The following is an 8,871-nucleotide window of genomic DNA, read 5'->3' as shown; positions in this document are numbered from 1 at the left end:
AACACTATACCCAAAACACAGAAATGGACATAGACAGCATTTCATACTCGCCGCTATCCACACAGAACCTCCAATCTACACAGGATAGCATAAACGACGCATCGACAAAAGAAACAGACGACAACGAATCTATAATCTCAGACATGTCGGACACACCATTAAGCTCTGAGTTCTCCTCATCGGCAATCGAAGAATTTTTAGAAGATACTAAACACTCTAGAAAGTTCATCGAAAAATGCTTCGACTTCAGTCCTAACTTGAAAGATCTTTCCAAAAGTTTACTACACTATCGCTCAACTGAAACAATGAGTGCCGCACAAAAAGCACGCATTTACAAAATGGTAACTAAAATTAGATCACACATGAAAACAACAGGTAGAGCAACAATCGGTCCGAACACTCAATCAACGCATTCAGTTTCAACTCGTCAAACTACCTCATCCAAGTAACGCTAGTAATGGCGTCTTTGTCGTGCTTAACACTTAACGTTCGTGGATGTCGAGACTCATTAAAACGCTATCGGCTTTTTGAATACCTGAAACAGTCGAACCCAGTCGAGATATACCTCCTACAGGAAACACATTCAATAACCACTGATGAACAGTTATGGCCGTTTGTTTGGAGAGGAAAATGTATCCTATCACACGGAACTAATAACAGTGCCGGTGTAGCAATTTTATTTTCATCTAAATCTAAGATAGACATAATTCGGAAATCTGAACCCATCCCAGGCCACATACTGCACACCCACGTAAAAGTCAATGATTCACCTGTTCACATTATCAACGTCTACGCACACACAAACGCCAACGAACGTTTATATTGCTTCGCCCGTCTTAACTCTTTGCTTAAAAGCCTAAATGAAGACCCAGTAATAATGGGAGGTGACTTTAATTGTACTCTCGATCCCGACCTCGACAGAATAAACTTCTCAGAATCAAATCCTCGTACAGCGAAACTACTAGGAAAACTAACGCACCAACACAAACTCTTGGACAGCTGGCGGCATTACCATGGTAACTCCCAGAACTACACTTGGCATAGAAACAACGCCAAGGCTCGTCTAGACAAAATATATATCAGTAAATGGATGAAAACACGAATTACCACAGTCGCTATTCAGAATTCTACACTAGCATTCTCAGATCACTCACTTGTTACATTCACTATATCACAAAAGAACATTAATAAACACAGTCCAGTATGGTACCTCAACACGGATATTCTCAAACAAGAAAGTTACGTCGAACTAATAGAACACTTCTGGCCCAGCTGGGCTAACCAAAAGTGCAAATATGCAGATTTATTGACATGGTGGGAAATAGGGAAACTAAAAATAAAACTTCTTACGCAACAATACTGCATCGCTAAGCAGCACGATCACAAACAGTACAAAATACAGCTGGAAAAAGAGATTCGCCAGTTGGAGGAAAAAATGCATCAAGACAATAACGTAAATACTGAATACCATGAAAAGGTAAACATTCTTACACGATTAGTTAATATCGAGAGTAAAGGAGCAGCTGTTAGAGCACGACACCGCTTACTCCAAGACAGTGATGTTTCCAACAAATTCTTCTACTCGCTTGAACAATATAAGGGTCGTTCTAAACCAATTATTCACCTTAAACGCACCGACGAAACAATTACAGAAGATAAGAACGAAATACGTGATATCATCTCCGACTTCTATCAAAACCTATACACACCATCTCCCATCGACCAAACAGCACAAAAAACAATCCTTAGAAATCTACCACAATTAAACGAATCCGACCGCGATTACCTTGATAACAAGATAACCTACGAAGAACTATCCAACGCGGTATCACAATTGTCAACAGATCGCAGCCCGGGAATTGACGGCTTGCCCAGTGAGTTCTACAAAACCTTTTGGCCCGTTTTGGGCAAAGATCTACACCAAGTACTCAACCACTCACTTGAAAATGGAAAACTTCCATTGTCATGCAGAAGAGCAGTAATTAGTTTACATCCTAAACAAGGCGACAACACTATGGTAAAAAATTGGAGACCTATCAGTTTATTGTGCAGTGACTATAAAATTCTAGCAAAAGCTCTTTCAATACGTCTTCGTTCCGTCATCGCCACAATTATCCATAAAGACCAAACTTGTAGCATCCCCGGACGCCACATCTTCGATAACATACACCTACTAAGAGACAGCATCTATTACGCCAACAATTCAGACAAGCCATTAGGAATAGTAGCCCTAGACCAGGAAAAAGCTTTTGACCGCGTACACCACGATTACTTGTTCAACACCCTGAAGTCTTTCGGTTTTGGAGATCGTTTCATAAGCTACATTAAAGTACTCTACGCAGATATTCAATCCCTGATCCGTATTAACAATTCTCTTACCGCGCCAATCGACATAAAACGTGGAGTTCGTCAAGGGTGCTCTCTTTCGGGTCAACTTTACGTGATCGCTTTAGAACCACTCCTTGACAAAATAAGACAATCAACTAGCATCACCGGACTAATCATACCTAGCACTCCTAAACATACTTTTTCTCTCTCTGCGTATGCTGACGACGTGGAAACTATGATAACAAAAAACGAAGACTTCACAAAACTAAAGATTTGTCTCAACACATACGAAAAGGCGTCGAACGCGAAAGTAAACTTCGAAAAAACAAAGGGATTGTGGGTAGGAAGTTGGCGCGACCGGACTAACCACCCTCTGGGTATAAAATGGAATGCAGACGGCCTAAAACTATTAGGATTATACCTAGGCAACAATGACGCTTACCACAGAAAAAACGTGACCGATCTAGTTAATATTTCCGAAAATAAAATAAAATATTGGTCAACTTTCGTGCCCTATATGTCATATAGAGGACGGGTACTCGTCGTAAACCAATTGATCGCTTCAAAACTGCTCTACAGATTCGTATGCATTACCCCAACTAAACATGATATTGCATTTCTCCAATCGTTATTTCTCCAATTCGTTTGGCAAGGTCGCCACTGGGTACCAGCAGAAACTTTATACCTACCCCTGGTTAAAGGTGGACAAGGCCTAATCAACATTGAAACTCGTCTGTCAGCATTCCGCTTAAGTCACATTCAACGGTATTTATACAACGATTATCCACATCCAACCTTCCACTTTATGGACTACTTCCTAAACAAAGTTGCAAATCTACGGTACGGCCGACAGTTACTCTTGACAACTAATGTCGACGCACGTAAGACACGCATTCCAGACTACTACCGCGGAATCTTACGCACCTGGAACTCGACCGAAAAAATACGTAAAGGAGGGCCAACAACCCTGTCAGACATTCTTAAAGAACCACTTTTTCAAAATCCTTTAATACTACATCCTATCCGATCGTGCCCCTTCACCTTAAACCACTTCGTAGACGCAGGTATTACAACCATCGCCGACCTTATCGACACTGGCAACAAACGCTGGCTGAATACAACAGATATTCAACACAGAGTAAAAATACACTCCAATCGTATCCTCACCCTTTCCCTGGAAGTTCTACATCGCGCAATTCCGACAAATATAAAAACAACAATCGCCGATTTCTTCAGTAGCAACCTCCCCAACGACTCTCTGGAAACAACCTATTCATTCGAACTACATCAATCAATAGAACTAAACTTAGCACTTTACAAAATAGAGAGAGGGGCTATCTACAGATATCTCATATCCGTTCTACATGAAAACAAACTACCTACCAAACTCGATACAGTTTGGAGAGACATCCTGAGTCTGCCAACATCGATAAAACCAAACTTTAAAGCATGTTATCACCCATCAATAACGAAGAGAGAGGGCGACCTACAATGGAGAATTATACACGGCGCCTACACCACCGGTAACTTCCTTTACAACGCAGGACTACGATCAGATCCAAACTGTTCACTGTGTGGCAACGCAGACTCATTGCTGCATACATTCTTAGAATGCCCAAACATCCAACAACTGCTCGTCTTCGTAACCAGGATATCAACACAACTTTCCACCGATAATCGCAAAATCCCAGGACATTGGTTCATGATCAACCCACCAAGTAAGAGTAGAACATTTCCAGACAAACGAACGCTTCACTTGTTCACGTATATTACATCTACAGCAAAGATGTCAATCCACCTAGCAAGAGGAAATAAAATGAAAGACGCGACACCAATAGATCCCATGGAAATCTTCAAAACACGCTTTCGAGCAAAATTATCGTTTGAATATGAACATTACCGACAAGAACACAACATAGAACTGTTTGAATCAACATGGGCTATCAATGACGCAATATGCAAGGTCACCAACGGTCAACTCCAGATTGATTTTTAAACACAATAGTACAGTAACTGTTCCATTACAACTTAAAGATTTTTTCCCGATACTACATGTACCGTTTACACCTATGTAATTGTTGAATTATAGAATCTTCCGAGACATTATAATCGCACCGTATACTCTACTAGAGTATGTTCCCCCTGCTACCCTTGTATGTATTTTTAGCCTTTTTTAATTGTAACAGGGTTTAAACAGGAATAAATGTTCCTTAAAAGATGATGATGGTGATGATGATGATGATGATGATGATGATGATGATGATGATGCTGCTGCTGCTGATGATGATGATGATGACGATGATGATGATGATGATGATGATGATGATGATGATGATGATGATGATGATATGAGAAGCCATTTCTATGGAAAGTCAGTAACTGGTACTTTCATCATCAACTCAAAATTACACAGAATATGCGTATAGACGTTATCGTCCTCAATGACGATGACGGAACTTGTAAACTCACCGTGTGTCCTTCGTTGTCAAACTCAAAATTCTTCGTTACAGAATGAAATGATAAAACTTGTTTTTCTTTAGTAGTCTGTGGATAAGGTGGCTTTGTTTATTTGAAAGGGTACATTAAAAGTACAATGGAACGTAAACATCGTAATGAATTTGAATGTAACATTTGACTTTTAAGGCACATAGCTTTATGCAGCTTAAACACTATAATAAGGAAAGGCAAGTAAGATGATGATATACAGTATTAGATTTCCGAATGTAGTCTTAGATAAGACTTGAAATCTGCGTTGCCTCTATCTAGTCTTGACGGGCGTGATTTGGAGCTTCTTCTACAGAACGTTTGACATATTTCTTTCCTTCAGCTGAAAGATAAAGAACAATGTACGCTTAACAAAACTAAAACTACACATCCAATGTTCTTGTTTTTGCAATGCTATATTAATTGTATACAGGAGTGCAACATATTTGTTTTTTGCAACTAAAACTGTTATGTGTGAAATGGTGTCAAGATCAGTGTTCTATCTTGCCTGCCAGAAAGCACAATACGAACACACGAAAGGTATACATTGCATTACATTACATTACATTAAAATATGTTCAACATTATCTCTATAGCTCAGTCAGTCAGTCAGTCAGTCAGTCAGTCAGTCAGTCAGTCAGCCAGCCAGCCAGCCAGCCAGCCAGCCAGCCAGTCAGCCTACAAACCTACCATCAATCAATCAACAAACAAACAAACAAGTTGACAAAACCTTAAATCACTACTATTGTCCGCCACTGCACCCTTGTCAAACACTGTTTTTCCTATTATAAGAAACTATATGGCATATCTAGGACTGAGCTTGTAGCAAATAAACGACACATACCAGTCAAATCTTGATGTTTTAATTCCCGTCTTCCAACATTTCCAAGACCTGCAGTATATGAGACAGTGTCTTCAATCATCACAGATGCTACAAGTGCCAAGACCAATAAACCAAAGACCAAAGTTTGCTTCATCTTGATAATGGTATCTAAATAAACGTAATATTCAAAACAGAGAATTTTATAAAGGGTTTTCATGGTATTCAACAAGAGCACTAATTTGAACGGCTTATTCCATACATTTCATTTCATCTCAAAAAGAAGTGTATATATATAATCAGGAATCCAAAACTAGACTTTTCACTAGCTTATTCTGATTGCCTCACTCCTTTTTTGTCATGTGATCAATTTCTTTTGTCCGTTTCAAGTTCAGACATGCGCTGTAGTTACTTTGGTTTTGTTTGTAGTATGACAACCTGATGAAGATGTGCTAGTCACATCGATACGTCGCTGACGCTTCTGGGATTGGAAGTAAGACTGACTTCAGAACTTCACAATCGTTAGTTCAGCTAGTCATTTTTTAGTATATATATATATATATATATATATATATATATATATATATATATATATATATATATATATATATATATATATATATAGTAAATAGTATCAAACTCGTAGAATAGAGTGCTCGATGCTTGGGTAAGCAGGGCGGGAATAATCAAAGTGAGTTGGTTGGAACTTGAGGTGCTACGTTGTAACTCCGAGTTTCACGCTCAATGCGTTCATCAGACAACTGTCAGCTACTCGTTGTGTTACTGTATTTATATGTGTAAGGTGTGAAAGAATTTATTGGCAGTTAATTGTGTATTGTTTCTATGCATACAAGGGGTCCTCAGATTTGTCAGGTGATGTTACTTTTGAAGTTCGCTATGTAGAACTTGTTTTCGTGTCGGCACTTTGAGATGAGTTCAGATTTTTTGTTGAGAAGTGTTTGTTTGTCGGCGTTGAGGATGCAGAGTTTTTCAGTTAGGCAGAGGTCGCATCGTTTGGTTTCGTTACTGTATGGGCGTGCTCTCTGTGATATAGACCAGTCTACTTTGAACGTTTTTTTATTTCTTTTCAGCTGCCAGATGTATTTCGAAAGTTCAGTGCTGTTTGCGTATTTTTCGTGTCTGAAGGTTAGGTTGTGGTTATTGTATCTTTGTTTGAAGGTATGTTCAGTCAGGCCGATGTACAGTTTGGGGGGTTGGTTGCATTCCTCTCTTTTTACTTCTGCGTTGTAGATTATACTGGTGGTCAGGCAGCTTTCCTGTAGGGGGCATGTACTTTTATTTCGGCAGTTGCAGGATTTCTCTTTGGTCGTTGTATTGTTGTTCGCGATTTTGTTGTTATGTGTTTTGATGATGTTGGCGACGTTTGGCATGCAGCTGTAACTGACTTTCATTGTATTTTGGTTGAAGATCTTGTGTAGGGTTGATTTCTTTGGGAAATGTTTCCTGATGAGTTTTAGGAATGTTCCCCCAATGCTTGTTCTGACGTTAGAGCTGAATGGTGGGTTGAACCAGATGATGTTACGCTGGCGGGTTCTTTTTCTAGTTGCTTGTGGGTTGTTAGTGTAGGATATTTTCTCTGTGTAACCGCTGTCCTTCAGTGCGTTGTAGTATAATGGTGCTGACTGTTTGAAGATTTCAGCATCATACGAGATGGTGGTTAAACGTCTGCTTATCGATGCGGGTAGGTTCTTGGTGATGTTTGGTGGGTGGTTGGATTGCTTGTGGATATATACTGGTCGATCTTTCGGTAGGGGTAGTGTTTTCCAGTGTTTAAGTCGAGTGTGATGTCCAGGAAATTCGTTATTTTCTGATTGGTTTGGGCGGTGATTTTAAGGCCGAGTTCCTGGAATGTTTTATTCATGTGCTTCCTAATTTGATCAGCTTTTCTTCCCGAGGTGTTGTGCAGGGCAGCTAGACCATCGTCTCTGTATAGGCCGATGTTTTCTTTCTTGTGCAGTCATTTTCTAAAGCGTTTGACACGGTTGAACGTCAGAGGTTATGGTATCTCCTTTTGAAAGGTGGTGTGAAGGGAAAGATGTTCAGAATGCTTAACAGTATCTATAACAGTGTCAAGTCTTGTGTGAGAACAGGTGATGGTAATACTGAATATTTTAACTGTCACAGTGGCGTACGCCAAGGGTGTATGCTTAGCCCCTTCTTATTTTCATTTTTTATCAATGAATTAGCAAGGGAAATCCATGTTACTGGCCAGCGTGGAGTGCAGCTGTCCCCAGACTTAGTTGAAATCATGTGTTTACTATTTGCAGACGATGTTGTAATGTTTTCTGACACAATTATAGGACTTCAAAAATTATTAACCACTCTAAGTGAATACTGTAGTAAATGGCAGATGACTGTCAATTTATCTAAGACAAAAATAGTAGTTTTCAAAAATGGGGGATTTGTGTCAAAGAGAGAAAAATGGGTTTTTAACGGGAAGGCACTTGAAGTTGTTTCATACTACAAATACCTAGGATTATTGTTATCATGTCGTTTAAAGTGGTTTCAAGCCACCAAATTGCTATCACAACAGGGCAGAAAAGCTTTTATAAACGCCTGGAGCAAGTGTAATAGAGTTGGTACCTTGTCATATGATACTTTCTTTAAGTTGTTTGATTCAATGATTTCACCAATTTTGACGTATGGATCTGAACTATGGGGTTTTCAAAGTTACTTGTCACTAGAAAGGGTACAGCTTTTAGCATGCAGAATATTTTTAGGGCTTCCACATTGCGCTCCAAATTGTGCTGTTCTTGGTGAATGTGGGAGATACCCAATATATCTAATAACAGCAAAAAAATGTATTAAATATTGGGCCAAACTTGTAAATATGCCAAATTATAGATACCCCAAAAAATGCTATAATATGCTTTACCAAATTGAAAACTCTGGTTTAAGATCTAAGGGTACATGGGTCAGAGAAGTACGAACCTTACTCTCTATTTCTGGTTTACAAGATGTATGGGACGCACAGGAAGTTGACAATATAGACCTTTTTATAGGCACATTCACCACTAGATTTAAACAGTTTTTATTTTTAAATTGGCACAGTGAAATATCAACCTTAGATAAACTAGAAAATTACAGAAATTTCAAATCCCTGCTGCAACCTGAAAAGTATTTGTTCTCTGTTACCATTGACAAACATCGGAAGATGTTAGCACGTTTCAGGTGTTCTGCACATTGCTTAAAAATCGAAAGTGAGAGAAAATATGGCA

The sequence above is a fragment of the Glandiceps talaboti genome, chromosome 4 (genome assembly GCF_964340395.1).
Source record: "Glandiceps talaboti chromosome 4, keGlaTala1.1, whole genome shotgun sequence".
NCBI classification, from domain to species: Eukaryota; Metazoa; Hemichordata; class Enteropneusta; family Spengelidae; genus Glandiceps; species Glandiceps talaboti.
This window is presented reverse-complemented; position numbering follows the sequence as displayed.